Below are 25,806 nucleotides of genomic sequence, written 5' to 3'. Positions count from 1 at the left end.
GGACAGCTATAATTTAAATACGTTGTGCAAAAATAATTTAGCAATTAAAAAATGCATAAATAAGACAATGTACTACTTATCTTTAACAATATAGCTACCAAAGAGATTGTAAAATGCTTTAGTTCATCGGATCCTGCCTAATCATTCCCTGGTATTTTGTTTTCATACACTAGAGGGCGCTGTGAGCCACTGGATTCAGGAGCAGCGCTGATTCTCACAGCTCTCGCCGGGTGCAGTGGCGCGTGCCTGTAGTCCAAGCTACTGGGAGGCTGAGGCTGGTGGATCTCTTGAGCTCAGGGGTTCTGTACTGCAGTGGACTATGTCGATTGGGTGTCCGCGCTAAGTTCGGTATCGATATGGTGTTCCTGGGGGAGCCCGGGACCACCAGGTCGCCTAAGGAGGGGTGAACCGGCCCAGGTCGGAGACGAAGCAGGTCAAAATCCCCGTGGCGATCAGTAGTGGGATCGTGCCTGTGAATAGACACTGCAGTGCTGCCTGAGCGATACAGTGAGACCCATTCTTTTGTCTGAACAGTTATTCTGTGAAATCTAATAAATAACAGCAACAACAAATTAACATAAAATAAAGCCCTTAATGGCCAAATAAAACTGTCCAATCCAGTCTTCATTTATTATAATAAAGTACATTTTTTCTATATGGCTTCCCTGTTAGATACATTTACACCAATGCCTTATATTTTTTAATGTATCACAAATGTAGTTTAGATGTCCGTATTTTACAAATAGCCTATTAAAGATATTTAATGATCAAACTGCTGAAAATCTATATATAAAGCAAACGATTGATTTGTTAAACTAAGATCACTTTATTTAATTTTTAAAGTTACCAATTAGAATAGATTAAGATAAATATGCTAGTGGATAAAAAAAAAAAAACTCAGGCTAGGGCCTACATGTGGTTAGATAGCTATAATTTAAATGTATTGTGCAAAAATAATTTAGCAATTAAAAAATGCATAAATAAGACAATGTACTACTTACCTTTAACAATATAGCTACCAAAGAGATTGTAAAATGCTTTAGTTCATCGGATCCTGCCTAATCATTCCCTGGTATTTTGTTTTCATACACTAGAGGGCGCTGTGAGCCACTGGATTCAGTAGCAGCGCTGATTCTCACAGCTCTCGCCGGGTGCAGTGGCGCGCGCCTGTAGTCCAAGCTACTGGGAGGCTGAGGCTGGTGGATTGCTTGAGCTCAGGGGTTCTGGACTGCAGTGGACTATGTCGATCGGGTGTCCGTGCTAAGTTCGGTATCGATATGGTGCTTCTGGGGGAGCCCGGGACCACCAGGTCGCCTAAGGAGGGGTGAACCGGCCCAGGTCGGAGACGAAGCAGGTCAAAGTCCCCGTGTCGATCAGTAGTGGGATCGCGCCTGTGAATAGACTCTGCAGTGCAGTCTGAGCGATACAGTGAGACCCATTCTTTTGTGTGAACAGTTATTCTGTGAAATCTAATAAATAACAGCAACAACAAATGAACATAAAATAAAGCCCTTAATGGCCAAATAAAACTGTCCAATCCAGTCTTCATTTATTATAATAAAGTACATTTTTTCTATATGGCTTCCCTGTTAGATACATTTACACCAATGCCTTATATTTTTTAATGTATCACAAATGTAGTTTAGATGTCCGTATTTTACAAATAGCCTATTAAAGATATTTAATGATCAAACTGCTGAAAATCTATATATAAAGCAAACGATTGATTTGTTAAACTAAGATCACTTTATTTAATTTTTAAAGTTACCAATTAGAATAGATTAAGATAAATATGCTAGTGGATAAAAAAAAAAAAAAAACTCAGGCTAGGGCCTAAATGTGGTTAGATAGCTATAATCTAAATGTATTGTGCAAAAATAATTTAGCAATTAAAAAATGCATAAATAAGACAATGTACTACTTACCTTTAACAATATAGCCACCAAAGAGATTGTAAAATGCTTTAGTTCATCGGATCCTGCCTAATCATTCCCTGGTATTTTGTTTTCATACACTAGAGGGCGCTGTGAGCCACTGGATTCAGTAGCAGCGCTGATTCTCACAGCTCTCGCCGGGTGCAGTGGCGCGCGCCTGTAGTCCAAGCTACTGGGAGGTTGAGGGTGGTGGATTGCTTGAGCTCAGGGGTTCTGGACTGCAGTGGACTATGTCGATCGGGTGTCCGTGCTAAGTTCGGTATCGATATGGTGCTTCTGGGGGAGCCCGGGACCACCAGGTCGCCTAAGGAGGGGTGAACCGGCCCAGGTCGGAGACGAAGCAGGTCAAAGTCCCCGTGTCGATCAGTAGTGGGATCGCGCCTGTGAATAGACTCTGCAGTGCAGCCTGAGCGATACAGCGAGACTCGGTCTTTTGTGTGAACAGTTATTCTGTGGAATCTAATAAACAGCAGCAACAACAAATGAACACAAAATAAAGCCACTAATGGCCAAATAAAACTTTCCAATCCAGTCTTCATTTATCATAATAAAGTAAATTTTTTCTATATGGCTTCCCTGTTAGATACATTTACACCAATGCCTTATATTTTTGTAATGTCTCACAAATGTAATTTAGTTGTCCGTATTTTAAAAATAGCCTATAATACATATTTAATGATCAAATAGCTGAAAATCTATAGATAAAGCAAATGATTGATTTGTTAAGCTAAGATCACTTCTTTTTATTTTTAAAGTTACCAATTAGAATAGATTAAGAGAAATAGGCTAGTTGCTAAAAAAAAATACAAAAAAATAAAAACTCAGGCTAGGGCCTATATGTGGTTACACAGCTCAAGCCGATCTCACGACCAATCGTACGAATTCGAGGAATGATTAAAAAGTGGGTAATTCGTAAGAATTCTTACGACCTCACTCGTACGAATTAGTACGATTTTGCTAAATCGTACATATTTTACGAATTGGCCAATTCGTATAAATTCGTACGAATGACCTGACCCTTACCCCGCCCCTAAACCTAACCATCACGTGGGTTTAGACAAATCGTACGAATTCGTATGAGTGAGGTTGTACGAATTAGTACGAATTAGCCACTTTTTAATCATTCGTCGAATTCATACGAATTGGTCGTGAGATAGCGTAGGACAGCTATAATTTAAATGCGTTGTGCAAAAATAATTTAGCAATTAAAAAATGCATAAATAAGACAATGTACTACTTATCTTTAACAATATAGCTACAAAAGAGATTGTAAAATGCTTTAGTTCATCGGATCCTGCCTAATCATTCCCTGGTATTTTGTTTTCATACACTAGAGGGCGCTGTGAGCCACTGGATTCAGGAGCAGCGCTGATTCTCACAGCTCTTGCCGGGTGCAGTGGCGCGTGCCTGTAGTCCAAGCTACTGGGAGGCTGAGGCTGGTGGATCTCTTGAGCTCGGGGGTTCTGGACTGCAGTGGACTATGTCGATTGGGTGTCCGCGCTAAGTTCGGTATCGATATGGTGTTCCTGGGGGAGCCCGGGACCACCAGGTCGCCTAAGGAGGGGTGAACCGGCCCAGGTCGGAGACGAAGCAGGTCAAAGTCCCCGTGTCGATCAGTAGTGGGATCGTGCCTGGGAATAGACACTGCAGTGCTGCCTGAGCGATACAGTGAGACCCATTCTTTTGTGTGAACAGTTATTCTGTGAAATCTAATAAATAACAGCAACAACAAATGAACATAAAATAAAGCCCTTAATGGCCAAATAAAACTGTCCAATCCAGTCTTCATTTATTATAATAAAGTACATTTTTTCTATATGGCTTCCCTGTTAGATACATTTACACCAATGCCTTATATTTTTTAATGTATCACAAATGTAGTTTAGATGTCCGTATTTTACAAATAGCCTATTAAAGATATTTAATGATCAAACTGCTGAAAATCTATATATAAAGCAAACGATTGATTTGTTAAACTAAGATCACTTTATTTAATTTTTAAAGTTACCAATTAGAATAGATTAAGATAAATATGCTAGTGGATAAAAAAAAAAAAAAACTCAGGCTAGGGCCTACATGTGGTTAGATAGCTATAATCTAAATGTATTGTGCAAAAATAATTTAGCAATTAAAAATGCATAAATAAGACAATGTACTACTTACCTTTAACAATATAGCTACCAAAGAGATTGTAAAATGCTTTAGTTCATCGGATCCTGCCTAATCATTCCCTGGTATTTTGTTTTCATACACTAGAGGGCGCTGTGAGCCACTGGATTCAGTAGCAGCGCTGATTCTCACAGCTCTCGCCGGGTGCAGTGGCGCGCGCCTGTAGTCCAAGCTACTGGGAGGTTGAGGCTGGTGGATTGCTTGAGCTCAGGGGTTCTGGACTGCAGTGGACTATGTCGATCGGGTGTCCGTGCTAAGTTCGGTATCGATATGGTGCTTCTGGGGGAGCCCGGGACCACCAGGTCGCCTAAGGAGGGGTGAACCGGCCCAGGTCGGAGACGAAGCAGGTCAAAGTCCCCGTGTCGATCAGTAGTGGGATCGCGCCTGTGAATAGACTCTGCAGTGCAGCCTGAGCGATACAGCGAGACTCGGTCTTTTGTGTGAACAGTTATTCCGTGGAATCTAATAAACAGCAGCAACAACAAATGAACACAAAATAAAGCCACTAATGGCCAAATAAAACTTTCCAATCCAGTCTTCATTTATCATAATAAAGTAAATTTTTTCTATATGGCTTCCCTGTTAGATACATTTACACCAATGCCTTATATTTTTGTAATGTCTCACAAATGTAATTTAGTTGTCCGTATTTTAAAAATAGCCTATAATACATATTTAATGATCAAACAGCTGAAAATCTATAGATAAAGCAAATGATTGATTTGTTAAGGTAAGATCACTTCATTTTATTTTTAAAGTTACCAATTAGAATAGATTAAGAGAAATAGGCTAGTTGCTAAAAAAAAATACAAAAAAATAAAACTCAGGCTAGGGCCTATATGTGGTTAGACAGCTCAAGCCGATCTCACGACCAATCGTACGAATTCGAGGAATGATTAAAAAGTGGGTAATTCGTAAGAATTCTTACGACCTCACTCGTACGAATTAGTACGATTTTGCTAAATCGTACATATTTTACGAATTGGCCAATTCGTATGAATTCGTACGAATGACCTGACCCTTACCCCGCCCCTAAACCTAACCATCACGTGGGTTTAGACAAATCGTACGAATTCGTATGAGTGAGGTTGTACGAATTAGTACGAATTAGCCACTTTTTAATCATTCGTCGAATTCGTACGAATTGGCCGTGAGATAGCGTAGGACAGCTATAATTTAAATACGTTGTGCAAAAATAATTTAGCAATTAAAAAATGCATAAATAAGACAATGTACTACTTATCTTTAACAATATAGCTACCAAAGAGATTGTAAAATGCTTTAGTTCATCGGATCCTGCCTAATCATTCCCTGGTATTTTGTTTTCATACACTAGAGGGCGCTGTGAGCCACTGGATTCAGGAGCAGCGCTGATTCTCACAGCTCTCGCCGGGTGCAGTGGCGCGTGCCTGTAGTCCAAGCTACTGGGAGGCTGAGGCTGGTGGATCTCTTGAGCTCAGGGGTTCTGTACTGCAGTGGACTATGTCGATTGGGTGTCCGCGCTAAGTTCGGTATCGATATGGTGTTCCTGGGGGAGCCCGGGACCACCAGGTCGCCTAAGGAGGGGTGAACCGGCCCAGGTCGGAGACGAAGCAGGTCAAAATCCCCGTGGCGATCAGTAGTGGGATCGTGCCTGTGAATAGACACTGCAGTGCTGCCTGAGCGATACAGTGAGACCCATTCTTTTGTCTGAACAGTTATTCTGTGAAATCTAATAAATAACAGCAACAACAAATTAACATAAAATAAAGCCCTTAATGGCCAAATAAAACTGTCCAATCCAGTCTTCATTTATTATAATAAAGTACATTTTTTCTATATGGCTTCCCTGTTAGATACATTTACACCAATGCCTTATATTTTTTAATGTATCACAAATGTAGTTTAGATGTCCGTATTTTACAAATAGCCTATTAAAGATATTTAATGATCAAACTGCTGAAAATCTATATATAAAGCAAACGATTGATTTGTTAAACTAAGATCACTTTATTTAATTTTTAAAGTTACCAATTAGAATAGATTAAGATAAATATGCTAGTGGATAAAAAAAAAAAAACTCAGGCTAGGGCCTACATGTGGTTAGATAGCTATAATTTAAATGTATTGTGCAAAAATAATTTAGCAATTAAAAAATGCATAAATAAGACAATGTACTACTTACCTTTAACAATATAGCTACCAAAGAGATTGTAAAATGCTTTAGTTCATCGGATCCTGCCTAATCATTCCCTGGTATTTTGTTTTCATACACTAGAGGGCGCTGTGAGCCACTGGATTCAGTAGCAGCGCTGATTCTCACAGCTCTCGCCGGGTGCAGTGGCGCGCGCCTGTAGTCCAAGCTACTGGGAGGCTGAGGCTGGTGGATTGCTTGAGCTCAGGGGTTCTGGACTGCAGTGGACTATGTCGATCGGGTGTCCGTGCTAAGTTCGGTATCGATATGGTGCTTCTGGGGGAGCCCGGGACCACCAGGTCGCCTAAGGAGGGGTGAACCGGCCCAGGTCGGAGACGAAGCAGGTCAAAGTCCCCGTGTCGATCAGTAGTGGGATCGCGCCTGTGAATAGACTCTGCAGTGCAGTCTGAGCGATACAGTGAGACCCATTCTTTTGTGTGAACAGTTATTCTGTGAAATCTAATAAATAACAGCAACAACAAATGAACATAAAATAAAGCCCTTAATGGCCAAATAAAACTGTCCAATCCAGTCTTCATTTATTATAATAAAGTACATTTTTTCTATATGGCTTCCCTGTTAGATACATTTACACCAATGCCTTATATTTTTTAATGTATCACAAATGTAGTTTAGATGTCCGTATTTTACAAATAGCCTATTAAAGATATTTAATGATCAAACTGCTGAAAATCTATATATAAAGCAAACGATTGATTTGTTAAACTAAGATCACTTTATTTAATTTTTAAAGTTACCAATTAGAATAGATTAAGATAAATATGCTAGTGGATAAAAAAAAAAAAAAAACTCAGGCTAGGGCCTAAATGTGGTTAGATAGCTATAATCTAAATGTATTGTGCAAAAATAATTTAGCAATTAAAAAATGCATAAATAAGACAATGTACTACTTACCTTTAACAATATAGCCACCAAAGAGATTGTAAAATGCTTTAGTTCATCGGATCCTGCCTAATCATTCCCTGGTATTTTGTTTTCATACACTAGAGGGCGCTGTGAGCCACTGGATTCAGTAGCAGCGCTGATTCTCACAGCTCTCGCCGGGTGCAGTGGCGCGCGCCTGTAGTCCAAGCTACTGGGAGGTTGAGGGTGGTGGATTGCTTGAGCTCAGGGGTTCTGGACTGCAGTGGACTATGTCGATCGGGTGTCCGTGCTAAGTTCGGTATCGATATGGTGCTTCTGGGGGAGCCCGGGACCACCAGGTCGCCTAAGGAGGGGTGAACCGGCCCAGGTCGGAGACGAAGCAGGTCAAAGTCCCCGTGTCGATCAGTAGTGGGATCGCGCCTGTGAATAGACTCTGCAGTGCAGCCTGAGCGATACAGCGAGACTCGGTCTTTTGTGTGAACAGTTATTCTGTGGAATCTAATAAACAGCAGCAACAACAAATGAACACAAAATAAAGCCACTAATGGCCAAATAAAACTTTCCAATCCAGTCTTCATTTATCATAATAAAGTAAATTTTTTCTATATGGCTTCCCTGTTAGATACATTTACACCAATGCCTTATATTTTTGTAATGTCTCACAAATGTAATTTAGTTGTCCGTATTTTAAAAATAGCCTATAATACATATTTAATGATCAAATAGCTGAAAATCTATAGATAAAGCAAATGATTGATTTGTTAAGCTAAGATCACTTCTTTTTATTTTTAAAGTTACCAATTAGAATAGATTAAGAGAAATAGGCTAGTTGCTAAAAAAAAATACAAAAAAATAAAAACTCAGGCTAGGGCCTATATGTGGTTACACAGCTCAAGCCGATCTCACGACCAATCGTACGAATTCGAGGAATGATTAAAAAGTGGGTAATTCGTAAGAATTCTTACGACCTCACTCGTACGAATTAGTACGATTTTGCTAAATCGTACATATTTTACGAATTGGCCAATTCGTATAAATTCGTACGAATGACCTGACCCTTACCCCGCCCCTAAACCTAACCATCACGTGGGTTTAGACAAATCGTACGAATTCGTATGAGTGAGGTTGTACGAATTAGTACGAATTAGCCACTTTTTAATCATTCGTCGAATTCATACGAATTGGTCGTGAGATAGCGTAGGACAGCTATAATTTAAATGCGTTGTGCAAAAATAATTTAGCAATTAAAAAATGCATAAATAAGACAATGTACTACTTATCTTTAACAATATAGCTACAAAAGAGATTGTAAAATGCTTTAGTTCATCGGATCCTGCCTAATCATTCCCTGGTATTTTGTTTTCATACACTAGAGGGCGCTGTGAGCCACTGGATTCAGGAGCAGCGCTGATTCTCACAGCTCTTGCCGGGTGCAGTGGCGCGTGCCTGTAGTCCAAGCTACTGGGAGGCTGAGGCTGGTGGATCTCTTGAGCTCGGGGGTTCTGGACTGCAGTGGACTATGTCGATTGGGTGTCCGCGCTAAGTTCGGTATCGATATGGTGTTCCTGGGGGAGCCCGGGACCACCAGGTCGCCTAAGGAGGGGTGAACCGGCCCAGGTCGGAGACGAAGCAGGTCAAAGTCCCCGTGTCGATCAGTAGTGGGATCGTGCCTGGGAATAGACACTGCAGTGCTGCCTGAGCGATACAGTGAGACCCATTCTTTTGTGTGAACAGTTATTCTGTGAAATCTAATAAATAACAGCAACAACAAATGAACATAAAATAAAGCCCTTAATGGCCAAATAAAACTGTCCAATCCAGTCTTCATTTATTATAATAAAGTACATTTTTTCTATATGGCTTCCCTGTTAGATACATTTACACCAATGCCTTATATTTTTTAATGTATCACAAATGTAGTTTAGATGTCCGTATTTTACAAATAGCCTATTAAAGATATTTAATGATCAAACTGCTGAAAATCTATATATAAAGCAAACGATTGATTTGTTAAACTAAGATCACTTTATTTAATTTTTAAAGTTACCAATTAGAATAGATTAAGATAAATATGCTAGTGGATAAAAAAAAAAAAAAAACTCAGGCTAGGGCCTACATGTGGTTAGATAGCTATAATCTAAATGTATTGTGCAAAAATAATTTAGCAATTAAAAATGCATAAATAAGACAATGTACTACTTACCTTTAACAATATAGCTACCAAAGAGATTGTAAAATGCTTTAGTTCATCGGATCCTGCCTAATCATTCCCTGGTATTTTGTTTTCATACACTAGAGGGCGCTGTGAGCCACTGGATTCAGTAGCAGCGCTGATTCTCACAGCTCTCGCCGGGTGCAGTGGCGCGCGCCTGTAGTCCAAGCTACTGGGAGGTTGAGGCTGGTGGATTGCTTGAGCTCAGGGGTTCTGGACTGCAGTGGACTATGTCGATCGGGTGTCCGTGCTAAGTTCGGTATCGATATGGTGCTTCTGGGGGAGCCCGGGACCACCAGGTCGCCTAAGGAGGGGTGAACCGGCCCAGGTCGGAGACGAAGCAGGTCAAAGTCCCCGTGTCGATCAGTAGTGGGATCGCGCCTGTGAATAGACTCTGCAGTGCAGCCTGAGCGATACAGCGAGACTCGGTCTTTTGTGTGAACAGTTATTCCGTGGAATCTAATAAACAGCAGCAACAACAAATGAACACAAAATAAAGCCACTAATGGCCAAATAAAACTTTCCAATCCAGTCTTCATTTATCATAATAAAGTAAATTTTTTCTATATGGCTTCCCTGTTAGATACATTTACACCAATGCCTTATATTTTTGTAATGTCTCACAAATGTAATTTAGTTGTCCGTAATTTTAAAAATAGCCTATAATACATATTTAATGATCAAACAGCTGAAAATCTATAGATAAAGCAAATGATTGATTTGTTAAGGTAAGATCACTTCATTTTATTTTTAAAGTTACCAATTAGAATAGATTAAGAGAAATAGGCTAGTTGCTAAAAAAAAATACAAAAAAATAAAACTCAGGCTAGGGCCTATATGTGGTTAGACAGCTCAAGCCGATCTCACGACCAATCGTACGAATTCGAGGAATGATTAAAAAGTGGGTAATTCGTAAGAATTCTTACGACCTCACTCGTACGAATTAGTACGATTTTGCTAAATCGTACATATTTTACGAATTGGCCAATTCGTATGAATTCGTACGAATGACCTGACCCTTACCCCGCCCCTAAACCTAACCATCACGTGGGTTTAGACAAATCGTACGAATTCGTATGAGTGAGGTTGTACGAATTAGTACGAATTAGCCACTTTTTAATCATTCGTCGAATTCGTACGAATTGGCCGTGAGATAGCGTAGGACAGCTATAATTTAAATACGTTGTGCAAAAATAATTTAGCAATTAAAAAATGCATAAATAAGACAATGTACTACTTATCTTTAACAATATAGCTACCAAAGAGATTGTAAAATGCTTTAGTTCATCGGATCCTGCCTAATCATTCCCTGGTATTTTGTTTTCATACACTAGAGGGCGCTGTGAGCCACTGGATTCAGGAGCAGCGCTGATTCTCACAGCTCTCGCCGGGTGCAGTGGCGCGTGCCTGTAGTCCAAGCTACTGGGAGGCTGAGGCTGGTGGATCTCTTGAGCTCAGGGGTTCTGTACTGCAGTGGACTATGTCGATTGGGTGTCCGCGCTAAGTTCGGTATCGATATGGTGTTCCTGGGGGAGCCCGGGACCACCAGGTCGCCTAAGGAGGGGTGAACCGGCCCAGGTCGGAGACGAAGCAGGTCAAAATCCCCGTGGCGATCAGTAGTGGGATCGTGCCTGTGAATAGACACTGCAGTGCTGCCTGAGCGATACAGTGAGACCCATTCTTTTGTGTGAACAGTTATTCTGTGAAATCTAATAAATAACAGCAACAACAAATGAACATAAAATAAAGCCCTTAATGGCCAAATAAAACTGTCCAATCCAGTCTTCATTTATTATAATAAAGTACATTTTTTCTATATGGCTTCCCTGTTAGATACATTTACACCAATGCCTTATATTTTTTAATGTATCACAAATGTAGTTTAGATGTCCGTATTTTACAAATAGCCTATTAAAGATATTTAATGATCAAACTGCTGAAAATCTATATATAAAGCAAACGATTGATTTGTTAAACTAAGATCACTTTATTTAATTTTTAAAGTTACCAATTAGAATAGATTAAGATAAATATGCTAGTGGATAAAAAAAAAAAAAAACTCAGGCTAGGGCCTACATGTGGTTAGATAGCTATAATCTAAATGTATTGTGCAAAAATAATTTAGCAATTAAAAATGCATAAATAAGACAATGTACTACTTACCTTTAACAATATAGCTACCAAAGAGATTGTAAAATGCTTTAGTTCATCGGATCCTGCCTAATCATTCCCTGGTATTTTGTTTTCATACACTAGAGGGCGCTGTGAGCCACTGGATTCAGTAGCAGCGCTGATTCTCACAGCTCTCGCCGGGTGCAGTGGCGCGCGCCTGTAGTCCAAGCTACTGGGAGGTTGAGGCTGGTGGATTGCTTGAGCTCAGGGGTTCTGGACTGCAGTGGACTATGTCGATCGGGTGTCCGTGCTAAGTTCGGTATCGATATGGTGCTTCTGGGGGAGCCCGGGACCACCAGGTCGCCTAAGGAGGGGTGAACCGGCCCAGGTCGGAGACGAAGCAGGTCAAAGTCCCCGTGTCGATCAGTAGTGGGATCGCGCCTGTGAATAGACTCTGCAGTGCAGCCTGAGCGATACAGCGAGACTCGGTCTTTTGTGTGAACAGTTATTCCGTGGAATCTAATAAACAGCAGCAACAACAAATGAACACAAAATAAAGCCACTAATGGCCAAATAAAACTTTCCAATCCAGTCTTCATTTATCATAATAAAGTAAATTTTTTCTATATGGCTTCCCTGTTAGATACATTTACACCAATGCCTTATATTTTTGTAATGTCTCACAAATGTAATTTAGTTGTCCGTATTTTAAAAATAGCCTATAATACATATTTAATGATCAAACAGCTGAAAATCTATAGATAAAGCAAATGATTGATTTGTTAAGGTAAGATCACTTCATTTTATTTTTAAAGTTACCAATTAGAATAGATTAAGAGAAATAGGCTAGTTGCTAAAAAAAAATACAAAAAAATAAAACTCAGGCTAGGGCCTATATGTGGTTAGACAGCTCAAGCCGATCTCACGACCAATCGTACGAATTCGAGGAATGATTAAAAAGTGGGTAATTCGTAAGAATTCTTACGACCTCACTCGTACGAATTAGTACGATTTTGCTAAATCGTACATATTTTACGAATTGGCCAATTCGTATGAATTCGTACGAATGACCTGACCCTTACCCCGCCCCTAAACCTAACCATCACGTGGGTTTAGACAAATCGTACGAATTCGTATGAGTGAGGTTGTACGAATTAGTACGAATTAGCCACTTTTTAATCATTCGTCGAATTCGTACGAATTGGCCGTGAGATAGCGTAGGACAGCTATAATTTAAATACGTTGTGCAAAAATAATTTAGCAATTAAAAAATGCATAAATAAGACAATGTACTACTTATCTTTAACAATATAGCTACCAAAGAGATTGTAAAATGCTTTAGTTCATCGGATCCTGCCTAATCATTCCCTGGTATTTTGTTTTCATACACTAGAGGGCGCTGTGAGCCACTGGATTCAGGAGCAGCGCTGATTCTCACAGCTCTCGCCGGGTGCAGTGGCGCGTGCCTGTAGTCCAAGCTACTGGGAGGCTGAGGCTGGTGGATCTCTTGAGCTCAGGGGTTCTGTACTGCAGTGGACTATGTCGATTGGGTGTCCGCGCTAAGTTCGGTATCGATATGGTGTTCCTGGGGGAGCCCGGGACCACCAGGTCGCCTAAGGAGGGGTGAACCGGCCCAGGTCGGAGACGAAGCAGGTCAAAATCCCCGTGGCGATCAGTAGTGGGATCGTGCCTGTGAATAGACACTGCAGTGCTGCCTGAGCGATACAGTGAGACCCATTCTTTTGTCTGAACAGTTATTCTGTGAAATCTAATAAATAACAGCAACAACAAATTAACATAAAATAAAGCCCTTAATGGCCAAATAAAACTGTCCAATCCAGTCTTCATTTATTATAATAAAGTACATTTTTTCTATATGGCTTCCCTGTTAGATACATTTACACCAATGCCTTATATTTTTTAATGTATCACAAATGTAGTTTAGATGTCCGTATTTTACAAATAGCCTATTAAAGATATTTAATGATCAAACTGCTGAAAATCTATATATAAAGCAAACGATTGATTTGTTAAACTAAGATCACTTTATTTAATTTTTAAAGTTACCAATTAGAATAGATTAAGATAAATATGCTAGTGGATAAAAAAAAAAAAACTCAGGCTAGGGCCTACATGTGGTTAGATAGCTATAATTTAAATGTATTGTGCAAAAATAATTTAGCAATTAAAAAATGCATAAATAAGACAATGTACTACTTACCTTTAACAATATAGCTACCAAAGAGATTGTAAAATGCTTTAGTTCATCGGATCCTGCCTAATCATTCCCTGGTATTTTGTTTTCATACACTAGAGGGCGCTGTGAGCCACTGGATTCAGTAGCAGCGCTGATTCTCACAGCTCTCGCCGGGTGCAGTGGCGCGCGCCTGTAGTCCAAGCTACTGGGAGGCTGAGGCTGGTGGATTGCTTGAGCTCAGGGGTTCTGGACTGCAGTGGACTATGTCGATCGGGTGTCCGTGCTAAGTTCGGTATCGATATGGTGCTTCTGGGGGAGCCCGGGACCACCAGGTCGCCTAAGGAGGGGTGAACCGGCCCAGGTCGGAGACGAAGCAGGTCAAAGTCCCCGTGTCGATCAGTAGTGGGATCGCGCCTGTGAATAGACTCTGCAGTGCAGTCTGAGCGATACAGTGAGACCCATTCTTTTGTGTGAACAGTTATTCTGTGAAATCTAATAAATAACAGCAACAACAAATGAACATAAAATAAAGCCCTTAATGGCCAAATAAAACTGTCCAATCCAGTCTTCATTTATTATAATAAAGTACATTTTTTCTATATGGCTTCCCTGTTAGATACATTTACACCAATGCCTTATATTTTTTAATGTATCACAAATGTAGTTTAGATGTCCGTATTTTACAAATAGCCTATTAAAGATATTTAATGATCAAACTGCTGAAAATCTATATATAAAGCAAACGATTGATTTGTTAAACTAAGATCACTTTATTTAATTTTTAAAGTTACCAATTAGAATAGATTAAGATAAATATGCTAGTGGATAAAAAAAAAAAAAAAACTCAGGCTAGGGCCTAAATGTGGTTAGATAGCTATAATCTAAATGTATTGTGCAAAAATAATTTAGCAATTAAAAAATGCATAAATAAGACAATGTACTACTTACCTTTAACAATATAGCCACCAAAGAGATTGTAAAATGCTTTAGTTCATCGGATCCTGCCTAATCATTCCCTGGTATTTTGTTTTCATACACTAGAGGGCGCTGTGAGCCACTGGATTCAGTAGCAGCGCTGATTCTCACAGCTCTCGCCGGGTGCAGTGGCGCGCGCCTGTAGTCCAAGCTACTGGGAGGTTGAGGGTGGTGGATTGCTTGAGCTCAGGGGTTCTGGACTGCAGTGGACTATGTCGATCGGGTGTCCGTGCTAAGTTCGGTATCGATATGGTGCTTCTGGGGGAGCCCGGGACCACCAGGTCGCCTAAGGAGGGGTGAACCGGCCCAGGTCGGAGACGAAGCAGGTCAAAGTCCCCGTGTCGATCAGTAGTGGGATCGCGCCTGTGAATAGACTCTGCAGTGCAGCCTGAGCGATACAGCGAGACTCGGTCTTTTGTGTGAACAGTTATTCTGTGGAATCTAATAAACAGCAGCAACAACAAATGAACACAAAATAAAGCCACTAATGGCCAAATAAAACTTTCCAATCCAGTCTTCATTTATCATAATAAAGTAAATTTTTTCTATATGGCTTCCCTGTTAGATACATTTACACCAATGCCTTATATTTTTGTAATGTCTCACAAATGTAATTTAGTTGTCCGTATTTTAAAAATAGCCTATAATACATATTTAATGATCAAATAGCTGAAAATCTATAGATAAAGCAAATGATTGATTTGTTAAGCTAAGATCACTTCTTTTTATTTTTAAAGTTACCAATTAGAATAGATTAAGAGAAATAGGCTAGTTGCTAAAAAAAAATACAAAAAAATAAAAACTCAGGCTAGGGCCTATATGTGGTTACACAGCTCAAGCCGATCTCACGACCAATCGTACGAATTCGAGGAATGATTAAAAAGTGGGTAATTCGTAAGAATTCTTACGACCTCACTCGTACGAATTAGTACGATTTTGCTAAATCGTACATATTTTACGAATTGGCCAATTCGTATAAATTCGTACGAATGACCTGACCCTTACCCCGCCCCTAAACCTAACCATCACGTGGGTTTAGACAAATCGTACGAATTCGTATGAGTGAGGTTGTACGAATTAGTACGAATTAGCCACTTTTTAATCATTCGTCGAATTCATACGAATTGGTCGTGAGATAGCGTAGGACAGCTATAATTTAAATGCGTTGTGCAAAAATAATTTAGCAATTAAAAAATGCATAAATAAGACAATGTACTACTTATCTTTAACAATATAGCTACAAAAGAGATTGTAAAATGCTTTAGTTCATCGGATCCTGCCTAATCATTCCCTGGTATTTTGTTTTCATACACTAGAGGGCGCTGTGAGCCACTGGATTCAGGAGCAGCGCTGATTCTCACAGCTCTTGCCGGGTGCAGTGGCGCGTGCCTGTAGTCCAAGCTACTGGGAGGCTGAGGCTGGTGGATCTCTTGAGCTCGGGGGTTCTGGACTGCAGTGGACTATGTCGATTGGGTGTCCGCGCTAAGTTCGGTATCGATATGGTGTTCCTGGGGGAGCCCGGGACCACCAGGTCGCCTAAGGAGGGGTGAACCGGCCCAGGTCGGAGACGAAGCAGGTCAAAGTCCCCGTGTCGATCAGTAGTGGGATCGTGCCTGGGAATAGACACTGCAGTGCTGCCTGAGCGATACAGTGAGACCCATTCTTTTGTGTGAACAGTTATTCTGTGAAATCTAATAAATAACAGCAACAACAAATGAACATAAAATAAAGCCCTTAATGGCCAAATAAAACTGTCCAATCCAGTCTTCATTTATTATAATAAAGTACATTTTTTCTATATGGCTTCCCTGTTAGATACATTTACACCAATGCCTTATATTTTTTAATGTATCACAAATGTAGTTTAGATGTCCGTATTTTACAAATAGCCTATTAAAGATATTTAATGATCAAACTGCTGAAAATCTATATATAAAGCAAACGATTGATTTGTTAAACTAAGATCACTTTATTTAATTTTTAAAGTTACCAATTAGAATAGATTAAGATAAATATGCTAGTGGATAAAAAAAAAAAAAAAACTCAGGCTAGGGCCTACATGTGGTTAGATAGCTATAATCTAAATGTATTGTGCAAAAATAATTTAGCAATTAAAAATGCATAAATAAGACAATGTACTACTTACCTTTAACAATATAGCTACCAAAGAGATTGTAAAATGCTTTAGTTCATCGGATCCTGCCTAATCATTCCCTGGTATTTTGTTTTCATACACTAGAGGGCGCTGTGAGCCACTGGATTCAGTAGCAGCGCTGATTCTCACAGCTCTCGCCGGGTGCAGTGGCGCGCGCCTGTAGTCCAAGCTACTGGGAGGTTGAGGCTGGTGGATTGCTTGAGCTCAGGGGTTCTGGACTGCAGTGGACTATGTCGATCGGGTGTCCGTGCTAAGTTCGGTATCGATATGGTGCTTCTGGGGGAGCCCGGGACCACCAGGTCGCCTAAGGAGGGGTGAACCGGCCCAGGTCGGAGACGAAGCAGGTCAAAGTCCCCGTGTCGATCAGTAGTGGGATCGCGCCTGTGAATAGACTCTGCAGTGCAGCCTGAGCGATACAGCGAGACTCGGTCTTTTGTGTGAACAGTTATTCCGTGGAATCTAATAAACAGCAGCAACAACAAATGAACACAAAATAAAGCCACTAATGGCCAAATAAAACTTTCCAATCCAGTCTTCATTTATCATAATAAAGTAAATTTTTTCTATATGGCTTCCCTGTTAGATACATTTACACCAATGCCTTATATTTTTGTAATGTCTCACAAATGTAATTTAGTTGTCCGTAATTTTAAAAATAGCCTATAATACATATTTAATGATCAAACAGCTGAAAATCTATAGATAAAGCAAATGATTGATTTGTTAAGGTAAGATCACTTCATTTTATTTTTAAAGTTACCAATTAGAATAGATTAAGAGAAATAGGCTAGTTGCTAAAAAAAAATACAAAAAAATAAAACTCAGGCTAGGGCCTATATGTGGTTAGACAGCTCAAGCCGATCTCACGACCAATCGTACGAATTCGAGGAATGATTAAAAAGTGGGTAATTCGTAAGAATTCTTACGACCTCACTCGTACGAATTAGTACGATTTTGCTAAATCGTACATATTTTACGAATTGGCCAATTCGTATGAATTCGTACGAATGACCTGACCCTTACCCCGCCCCTAAACCTAACCATCACGTGGGTTTAGACAAATCGTACGAATTCGTATGAGTGAGGTTGTACGAATTAGTACGAATTAGCCACTTTTTAATCATTCGTCGAATTCGTACGAATTGGCCGTGAGATAGCGTAGGACAGCTATAATTTAAATACGTTGTGCAAAAATAATTTAGCAATTAAAAAATGCATAAATAAGACAATGTACTACTTATCTTTAACAATATAGCTACCAAAGAGATTGTAAAATGCTTTAGTTCATCGGATCCTGCCTAATCATTCCCTGGTATTTTGTTTTCATACACTAGAGGGCGCTGTGAGCCACTGGATTCAGGAGCAGCGCTGATTCTCACAGCTCTCGCCGGGTGCAGTGGCGCGTGCCTGTAGTCCAAGCTACTGGGAGGCTGAGGCTGGTGGATCTCTTGAGCTCAGGGGTTCTGTACTGCAGTGGACTATGTCGATTGGGTGTCCGCGCTAAGTTCGGTATCGATATGGTGTTCCTGGGGGAGCCCGGGACCACCAGGTCGCCTAAGGAGGGGTGAACCGGCCCAGGTCGGAGACGAAGCAGGTCAAAATCCCCGTGGCGATCAGTAGTGGGATCGTGCCTGTGAATAGACACTGCAGTGCTGCCTGAGCGATACAGTGAGACCCATTCTTTTGTCTGAACAGTTATTCTGTGAAATCTAATAAATAACAGCAACAACAAATTAACATAAAATAAAGCCCTTAATGGCCAAATAAAACTGTCCAATCCAGTCTTCATTTATTATAATAAAGTACATTTTTTCTATATGGCTTCCCTGTTAGATACATTTACACCAATGCCTTATATTTTTTAATGTATCACAAATGTAGTTTAGATGTCCGTATTTTACAAATAGCCTATTAAAGATATTTAATGATCAAACTGCTGAAAATCTATATATAAAGCAAACGATTGATTTGTTAAACTAAGATCACTTTATTTAATTTTTAAAGTTACCAATTAGAATAGATTAAGATAAATATGCTAGTGGATAAAAAAAAAAAAACTCAGGCTAGGGCCTACATGTGGTTAGATAGCTATAATTTAAATGTATTGTGCAAAAATAATTTAGCAATTAAAAAATGCATAAATAAGACAATGTACTACTTACCTTTAACAATATAGCTACCAAAGAGATTGTAAAATGCTTTAGTTCATCGGATCCTGCCTAATCATTCCCTGGTATTTTGTTTTCATACACTAGAGGGCGCTGTGAGCCACTGGATTCAGTAGCAGCGCTGATTCTCACAGCTCTCGCCGGGTGCAGTGGCGCGCGCCTGTAGTCCAAGCTACTGGGAGGCTGAGGCTGGTGGATTGCTTGAGCTCAGGGGTTCTGGACTGCAGTGGACTATGTCGATCGGGTGTCCGTGCTAAGTTCGGTATCGATATGGTGCTTCTGGGGGAGCCCGGGACCACCAGGTCGCCTAAGGAGGGGTGAACCGGCCCAGGTCGGAGACGAAGCAGGTCAAAGTCCCCGTGTCGATCAGTAGTGGGATCGCGCCTGTGAATAGACTCTGCAGTGCAGTCTGAGCGATACAGTGAGACCCATTCTTTTGTGTGAACAGTTATTCTGTGAAATCTAATAAATAACAGCAACAACAAATGAACATAAAATAAAGCCCTTAATGGCCAAATAAAACTGTCCAATCCAGTCTTCATTTATTATAATAAAGTACATTTTTTCTATATGGCTTCCCTGTTAGATACATTTACACCAATGCCTTATATTTTTTAATGTATCACAAATGTAGTTTAGATGTCCGTATTTTACAAATAGCCTATTAAAGATATTTAATGATCAAACTGCTGAAAATCTATATATAAAGCAAACGATTGATTTGTTAAACTAAGATCACTTTATTTAATTTTTAAAGTTACCAATTAGAATAGATTAAGATAAATATGCTAGTGGATAAAAAAAAAAAAAAAAACTCAGGCTAGGGCCTACATGTGGTTAGATAGCTATAATCTAAATGTATTGTGCAAAAATAATTTAGCAATTAAAAAATGCATAAATAAGACAATGTACTACTTACCTTTAACAATATAGCCACCAAAGAGATTGTAAAATGCTTTAGTTCATCGGATCCTGCCTAATCATTCCCTGGTATTTTGTTTTCATACACTAGAGGGCGCTGTGAGCCACTGGATTCAGTAGCAGCGCTGATTCTCACAGCTCTCGCCGGGTGCAGTGGCGCGCGCCTGTAGTCCAAGCTACTGGGAGGTTGAGGGTGGTGGATTGCTTGAGCTCAGGGGTTCTGGACTGCAGTGGACTATGTCGATCGGGTGTCCGTGCTAAGTTCGGTATCGATATGGTGCTTCTGGGGGAGCCCGGGACCACCAGGTCGCCTAAGGAGGGGTGAACCGGCCCAGGTCGGAGACGAAGCAGGTCAAAGTCCCCGTGTCGATCAGTAGTGGGATCGCGCCTGTGAATAGACTCTGCAGTGCAGCCTGAGCGATACAGCGAGACTCGGTCTTTTGTGTGAACAGTTATTCTGTGGAATCTAATAAACAGCAGCAACAACAAATGAACACAAAATAAAGCCACTAATGGCCAAATAAAACTTTCCAATCCAGTCTTCATTTATCATAATAAAGTAAATTTTTTCTATATGGCTTCCCTGTTAGATACATTTACACCAATGCCTTATATTTTTGTAATGTCTCACAAATGTAATTTAGTTGTCCGTATTTTAAAAATAGCCTATAATACATATTTAATGATCAAATAGCTGAAAATCTATAGATAAAGCAAATGATTGATTTGTTAAGCTAAGATCACTTCTTTTTATTTTTAAAGTTACCAATTAGAATAGATTAAGAGAAATAGGCTAGTTGCTAAAAAAAAATACAAAAAAATAAAAACTCAGGCTAGGGCCTATATGTGGTTACACAGCTCAAGCCGATCTCACGACCAATCGTACGAATTCGAGGAATGATTAAAAAGTGGGTAATTCGTAAGAATTCTTACGACCTCACTCGTACGAATTAGTACGATTTTGCTAAATCGTACATATTTTACGAATTGGCCAATTCGTATAAATTCGTACGAATGACCTGACCCTTACCCCGCCCCTAAACCTAACCATCACGTGGGTTTAGACAAATCGTACGAATTCGTATGAGTGAGGTTGTACGAATTAGTACGAATTAGCCACTTTTTAATCATTCGTCGAATTCATACGAATTGGTCGTGAGATAGCGTAGGACAGCTATAATTTAAATGCGTTGTGCAAAAATAATTTAGCAATTAAAAAATGCATAAATAAGACAATGTACTACTTACCTTTAACAATATAGCTACCAAAGAGATTGTAAAATGCTTTAGTTCATCGGATCCTGCCTAATCATTCCCTGGTATTTTGTTTTCATACACTAGAGGGCGCTGTGAGCCACTGGATTCAGTAGCAGCGCTGATTCTCACAGCTCTCGCCGGGTGCAGTGGCGCGCGCCTGTAGTCCAAGCTACTGGGAGGCTGAGGCTGGTGGATTGCTTGAGCTCAGGGGTTCTGGACTGCAGTGGACTATGTCGATCGGGTGTCCGTGCTAAGTTCGGTATCGATATGGTGCTTCTGGGGGAGCCCGGGACCACCAGGTCGCCTAAGGAGGGGTGAACCGGCCCAGGTCGGAGACGAAGCAGGTCAAAGTCCCCGTGTCGATCAGTAGTGGGATCGCGCCTGTGAATAGACTCTGCAGTGCAGCCTGAGCGATACAGTGAGACCCATTCTTTTGTGTGAACAGTTATTCTGTGAAATCTAATAAATAACAGCAACAACAAATGAACATGAAATAAAGCCCTTAATGGCCAAATAAAACTGTCCAATCCAGTCTTCATTTATTATAATAAAGTACATTTTTTCTATATGGCTTCCCTGTTAGATACATTTACACCAATGCCTTATATTTTTTAATGTATCACAAATGTAGTTTAGATGTCCGTATTTTACAAATAGCCTATTAAAGATATTTAATGATCAAACTGCTGAAAATCTATATATAAAGCAAACGATTGATTTGTTAAACTAAGATCACTTTATTTAATTTTTAAAGTTACCAATTAGAATAGATTAAGATAAATATGCTAGTGGATAAAAAAAAAAAAAAACTCAGGCTAGGGCCTACATGTGGTTAGATAGCTATAATCTAAATGTATTGTGCAAAAATAATTTAGCAATTAAAAAATGCATAAATAAGACAATGTACTACTTACCTTTAACAATATAGCTACCAAAGAGATTGTAAAATGCTTTAGTTCATCGGATCCTGCCTAATCATTCCCTGGTATTTTGTTTTCATACACTAGAGGGCGCTGTGAGCCACTGGATTCAGTAGCAGCACTGATTCTCACAGCTCTCGCCGGGTGCAGTGGCGCGCGCCTGTAGTCCAAGCTACTGGGAGGCTGAGGCTGGTGGATTGCTTGAGCTCAGGGGTTCTGGACTGCAGTGGACTATGTCGATCGGGTGTCCGTGCTAAGTTCGGTATCGATATGGTGCTTCTGGGGGAGCCCGGGACCACCAGGTCGCCTAAGGAGGGGTGAACCGGCCCAGGTCGGAGACGAAGCAGGTCAAAGTCCCCGTGTCGATCAGTAGTGGGATCGCGCCTGTGAATAGACTCTGCAGTGCAGCCTGAGCCATACAGCGAGACTCGGTCTTTTGTGTGAACAGTTATTCCGTGGAATCTAATAAACAGCAGCAACAACAAATGAACACAAAATAAAGCCACTAATGGCCAAATAAAACTTTCCAATCCAGTCTTCATTTATCATAATAAAGTAATTTTTTTCTATATGGCTTCCCTGTTAGATACATTTACACCAATGCCTTATATTTTTGTAATGTCTCACAAATGTAATTTAGTTGTCCGTATTTTAAAAATAGCCTATAATACATATTTAATGATCAAACAGCTGAAAATCTATAGATAAAGCAAATGATTGATTTGTTAAGGTAAGATCACTTCATTTTATTTTTAAAGTTACCAATTAGAATAGATTAAGAGAAATAGGCTAGTTGCTAAAAAAAAAATACAAAAAAATAAAACTCAGGCTAGGGCCTATATGTGGTTAGACAGCTCAAGCCGATCTCACGACCAATCGTACGAATTCGAGGAATGATTAAAAAGTGGGTAATTCGTAAGAATTCTTACGACCTCACTCGTACGAATTAGTACGATTTTGCTAAATCGTACATATTTTACGAATTGGCCAATTCGTATGAATTCGTACGAATGACCTGACCCTTACCCCGCCCCTAAACCTAACCATCACGTGGGTTTAGACAAATCGTACGAATTCGTATGAGTGAGGTTGTACGAATTAGTACGAATTAGCCACTTTTTAATCATTCGTCGAATTCGTACGAATTGGCCGTGAGATAGCGTAGGACAGCTATAATTTAAATACGTTGTGCAAAAATAATTTAGCAATTAAAAAATGCATAAATAAGACAATGTACTACTTATCTTTAACAATATAGCTACCAAAGAGATTGTAAAATGCTTTAGTTCATCGGATCCTGCCTAATCATTCCCTGGTATTTTGTTTTCATACACTAGAGGGCGCTGTGAGCCACTGGATTCAGGAGCAGCGCTGATTCTCACAGCTCTCGCCAGGTGCAGTGGCGCGTGCCTGTAGTCCAAGCTACTGGGAGGCTGAGGCTGGTGGATCTCTTGAGCTCAGGGGTTCTGTACTGCAGTGGACTATGTCGATTGGGTGTCCGCGCTAAGTTCGGTATCGATATGGTGTTCCTGGGGGAGCCCGGGACCACCAGGTCGCCTAAGGAGGGGTGAACCGGCCCAGGTCGGAGACGAAGCAGGTCAAAATCCCCGTGGCGATCAGTAGTGGGATCGTGCCTGTGAATAGACACTGCAGTGCTGCCTGAGCGATACAGTGAGACCCATTCTTTTGTCTGAACAGTTATTCTGTGAAATCTAATAAATAACAGCAACAACAAATTAACATAAAATAAAGCCCTTAATGGCCAAATAAAACTGTCCAATCCAGTCTTCATTTATTATAATAAAGTACATTTTTTCTATATGGCTTCCCTGTTAGATACATTTACACCAATGCCTTATATTTTTTAATGTATCACAAATGTAGTTTAGATGTCCGTATTTTACAAATAGCCTATTAAAGATATTTAATGATCAAACTGCTGAAAATCTATATATAAAGCAAACGATTGATTTGTTAAACTAAGATCACTTTATTTAATTTTTAAAGTTACCAATTAGAATAGATTAAGATAAATATGCTAGTGGATAAAAAAAAAAAACTCAGGCTAGGGCCTACATGTGGTTAGATAGCTATAATTTAAATGTATTATGCAAAAATAATTTAGCAATTAAAAAATGCATAAATAAGACAATGTACTACTTACCTTTAACAATATAGCTACCAAAGAGATTGTAAAATGCTTTAGTTCATCGGATCCTGCCTAATCATTCCCTGGTATTTTGTTTTCATACACTAGAGGGCGCTGTGAGCCACTGGATTCAGTAGCAGCGCTGATTCTCACAGCTCTCGCCGGGTGCAGTGGCGCGCGCCTGTAGTCCAAGCTACTGGGAGGCTGAGGCTGGTGGATTGCTTGAGCTCAGGGGTTCTGGACTGCAGTGGACTATGTCGATCGGGTGTCCGTGCTAAGTTCGGTATTGATATGGTGTTCCTGGGGGAGCCCGGGACCACCAGGTCGCCTAAGGAGGGGTGAACCGGCCCAGGTCGGAGACGAAGCAGGTCAAAGTCCCCGTGTCGATCAGTAGTGGGATCGCGCCTGTGAATAGACTCTGCAGTGCAGTCTGAGCGATACAGTGAGACCCATTCTTTTGTGTGAACAGTTATTCTGTGAAATCTAATAAATAACAGCAACAACAAATGAACATAAAATAAAGCCCTTAATGGCCAAATAAAACTGTCCAATCCAGTCTTCATTTATTATAATAAAGTACATTTTTTCTATATGGCTTCCCTGTTAGATACATTTACACCAATGCCTTATATTTTTTAATGTATCACAAATGTAGTTTAGATGTCCGTATTTTACAAATAGCCTATTAAAGATATTTAATGATCAAACTGCTGAAAATCTATATATAAAGCAAACGATTGATTTGTTAAACTAAGATCACTTTATTTAATTTTTAAAGTTACCAATTAGAATAGATTAAGATAAATATGCTAGTGGATAAAAAAAAAAAAAAAAAACTCAGGCTAGGGCCTACATGTGGTTAGATAGCTATAATCTAAATGTATTGTGCAAAAATAATTTAGCAATTAAAAAATGCATAAATAAGACAATGTACTACTTACCTTTAACAATATAGCCACCAAAGAGATTGTAAAATGCTTTAGTTCATCGGATCCTGCCTAATCATTCCCTGGTATTTTGTTTTCATACACTAGAGGGCGCTGTGAGCCACTGGATTCAGTAGCAGCGCTGATTCTCACAGCTCTCGCCGGGTGCAGTGGCGCGCGCCTGTAGTCCAAGCTACTGGGAGGTTGAGGGTGGTGGATTGCTTGAGCTCAGGGGTTCTGGACTGCAGTGGACTATGTCGATCGGGTGTCCGTGCTAAGTTCGGTATCGATATGGTGCTTCTGGGGGAGCCCGGGACCACCAGGTCGCCTAAGGAGGGGTGAACCGGCCCAGGTCGGAGACGAAGCAGGTCAAAGTCCCCGTGTCGATCAGTAGTGGGATCGCGCCTGTGAATAGACTCTGCAGTGCAGCCTGAGCGATACAGCGAGACTCGGTCTTTTGTGTGAACAGTTATTCTGTGGAATCTAATAAACAGCAGCAACAACAAATGAACACAAAATAAAGCCACTAATGGCCAAATAAAACTTTCCAATCCAGTCTTCATTTATCATAATAAAGTAATTTTTTTCTATATGGCTTCCCTGTTAGATACATTTACACCAATGCCTTATATTTTTGTAATGTCTCACAAATG

General features: G+C 40.1%; 25 non-coding genes across 25 annotated transcripts; all 25 read left to right on the top strand.

The window, feature by feature from the left end:
* The first annotated feature begins 225 nt into the window (after positions 1-225).
* Positions 226-524, top strand: LOC148970230 (signal recognition particle RNA). Its single transcript, XR_016148897.1, has one exon.
* A 622-nt stretch (positions 525-1,146) lies between these two features.
* Positions 1,147-1,445, top strand: LOC148970229 (signal recognition particle RNA). Its single transcript, XR_016148810.1, has one exon.
* A 625-nt stretch (positions 1,446-2,070) lies between these two features.
* On the top strand, positions 2,071-2,369 carry LOC148970228 (signal recognition particle RNA). Its single transcript, XR_016148864.1, has one exon.
* A 951-nt stretch (positions 2,370-3,320) lies between these two features.
* Positions 3,321-3,619, top strand: LOC148970227 (signal recognition particle RNA). Its single transcript, XR_016148909.1, has one exon.
* Positions 3,620-4,242: 623 nt separating this feature from the next.
* On the top strand, positions 4,243-4,541 carry LOC148970226 (signal recognition particle RNA). The gene has a single exon (XR_016148761.1).
* Positions 4,542-5,491: 950 nt separating this feature from the next.
* Positions 5,492-5,790, top strand: LOC148970225 (signal recognition particle RNA). Its single transcript, XR_016148895.1, has one exon.
* A 622-nt stretch (positions 5,791-6,412) lies between these two features.
* On the top strand, positions 6,413-6,711 carry LOC148970224 (signal recognition particle RNA). The gene has a single exon (XR_016148809.1).
* Positions 6,712-7,336: 625 nt separating this feature from the next.
* LOC148970223 (signal recognition particle RNA) lies at positions 7,337-7,635 on the top strand. The gene has a single exon (XR_016148863.1).
* Positions 7,636-8,586: 951 nt separating this feature from the next.
* LOC148970222 (signal recognition particle RNA) lies at positions 8,587-8,885 on the top strand. Its single transcript, XR_016148907.1, has one exon.
* A 624-nt stretch (positions 8,886-9,509) lies between these two features.
* On the top strand, positions 9,510-9,808 carry LOC148970221 (signal recognition particle RNA). The gene has a single exon (XR_016148760.1).
* Positions 9,809-10,759: 951 nt separating this feature from the next.
* Positions 10,760-11,058, top strand: LOC148970220 (signal recognition particle RNA). Its single transcript, XR_016148894.1, has one exon.
* Positions 11,059-11,681: 623 nt separating this feature from the next.
* LOC148970219 (signal recognition particle RNA) lies at positions 11,682-11,980 on the top strand. The gene has a single exon (XR_016148759.1).
* Positions 11,981-12,930: 950 nt separating this feature from the next.
* LOC148970218 (signal recognition particle RNA) lies at positions 12,931-13,229 on the top strand. Its single transcript, XR_016148893.1, has one exon.
* Positions 13,230-13,851: 622 nt separating this feature from the next.
* LOC148970217 (signal recognition particle RNA) lies at positions 13,852-14,150 on the top strand. The gene has a single exon (XR_016148808.1).
* A 625-nt stretch (positions 14,151-14,775) lies between these two features.
* LOC148970216 (signal recognition particle RNA) lies at positions 14,776-15,074 on the top strand. The gene has a single exon (XR_016148862.1).
* Positions 15,075-16,025: 951 nt separating this feature from the next.
* Positions 16,026-16,324, top strand: LOC148970215 (signal recognition particle RNA). The gene has a single exon (XR_016148906.1).
* Positions 16,325-16,948: 624 nt separating this feature from the next.
* LOC148970214 (signal recognition particle RNA) lies at positions 16,949-17,247 on the top strand. Its single transcript, XR_016148758.1, has one exon.
* A 951-nt stretch (positions 17,248-18,198) lies between these two features.
* LOC148970213 (signal recognition particle RNA) lies at positions 18,199-18,497 on the top strand. The gene has a single exon (XR_016148892.1).
* Positions 18,498-19,119: 622 nt separating this feature from the next.
* Positions 19,120-19,418, top strand: LOC148970212 (signal recognition particle RNA). The gene has a single exon (XR_016148807.1).
* Positions 19,419-20,044: 626 nt separating this feature from the next.
* LOC148970211 (signal recognition particle RNA) lies at positions 20,045-20,343 on the top strand. Its single transcript, XR_016148861.1, has one exon.
* Positions 20,344-21,294: 951 nt separating this feature from the next.
* LOC148970210 (signal recognition particle RNA) lies at positions 21,295-21,593 on the top strand. Its single transcript, XR_016148736.1, has one exon.
* A 624-nt stretch (positions 21,594-22,217) lies between these two features.
* LOC148970209 (signal recognition particle RNA) lies at positions 22,218-22,516 on the top strand. The gene has a single exon (XR_016148732.1).
* Positions 22,517-23,467: 951 nt separating this feature from the next.
* On the top strand, positions 23,468-23,766 carry LOC148970208 (signal recognition particle RNA). The gene has a single exon (XR_016148928.1).
* A 621-nt stretch (positions 23,767-24,387) lies between these two features.
* LOC148970207 (signal recognition particle RNA) lies at positions 24,388-24,686 on the top strand. The gene has a single exon (XR_016148819.1).
* Positions 24,687-25,313: 627 nt separating this feature from the next.
* LOC148970206 (signal recognition particle RNA) lies at positions 25,314-25,612 on the top strand. The gene has a single exon (XR_016148859.1).
* The last annotated feature ends 194 nt before the right edge of the window (positions 25,613-25,806 follow it).

Source organism: Pimephales promelas, chromosome 21 (assembly GCF_988280905.1).
Source record: "Pimephales promelas chromosome 21, fPimPro1.hap1.1, whole genome shotgun sequence".
NCBI classification, from domain to species: domain Eukaryota; kingdom Metazoa; phylum Chordata; class Actinopteri; order Cypriniformes; family Leuciscidae; genus Pimephales; species Pimephales promelas.
This window is presented reverse-complemented; position numbering and strand designations above follow the sequence as displayed.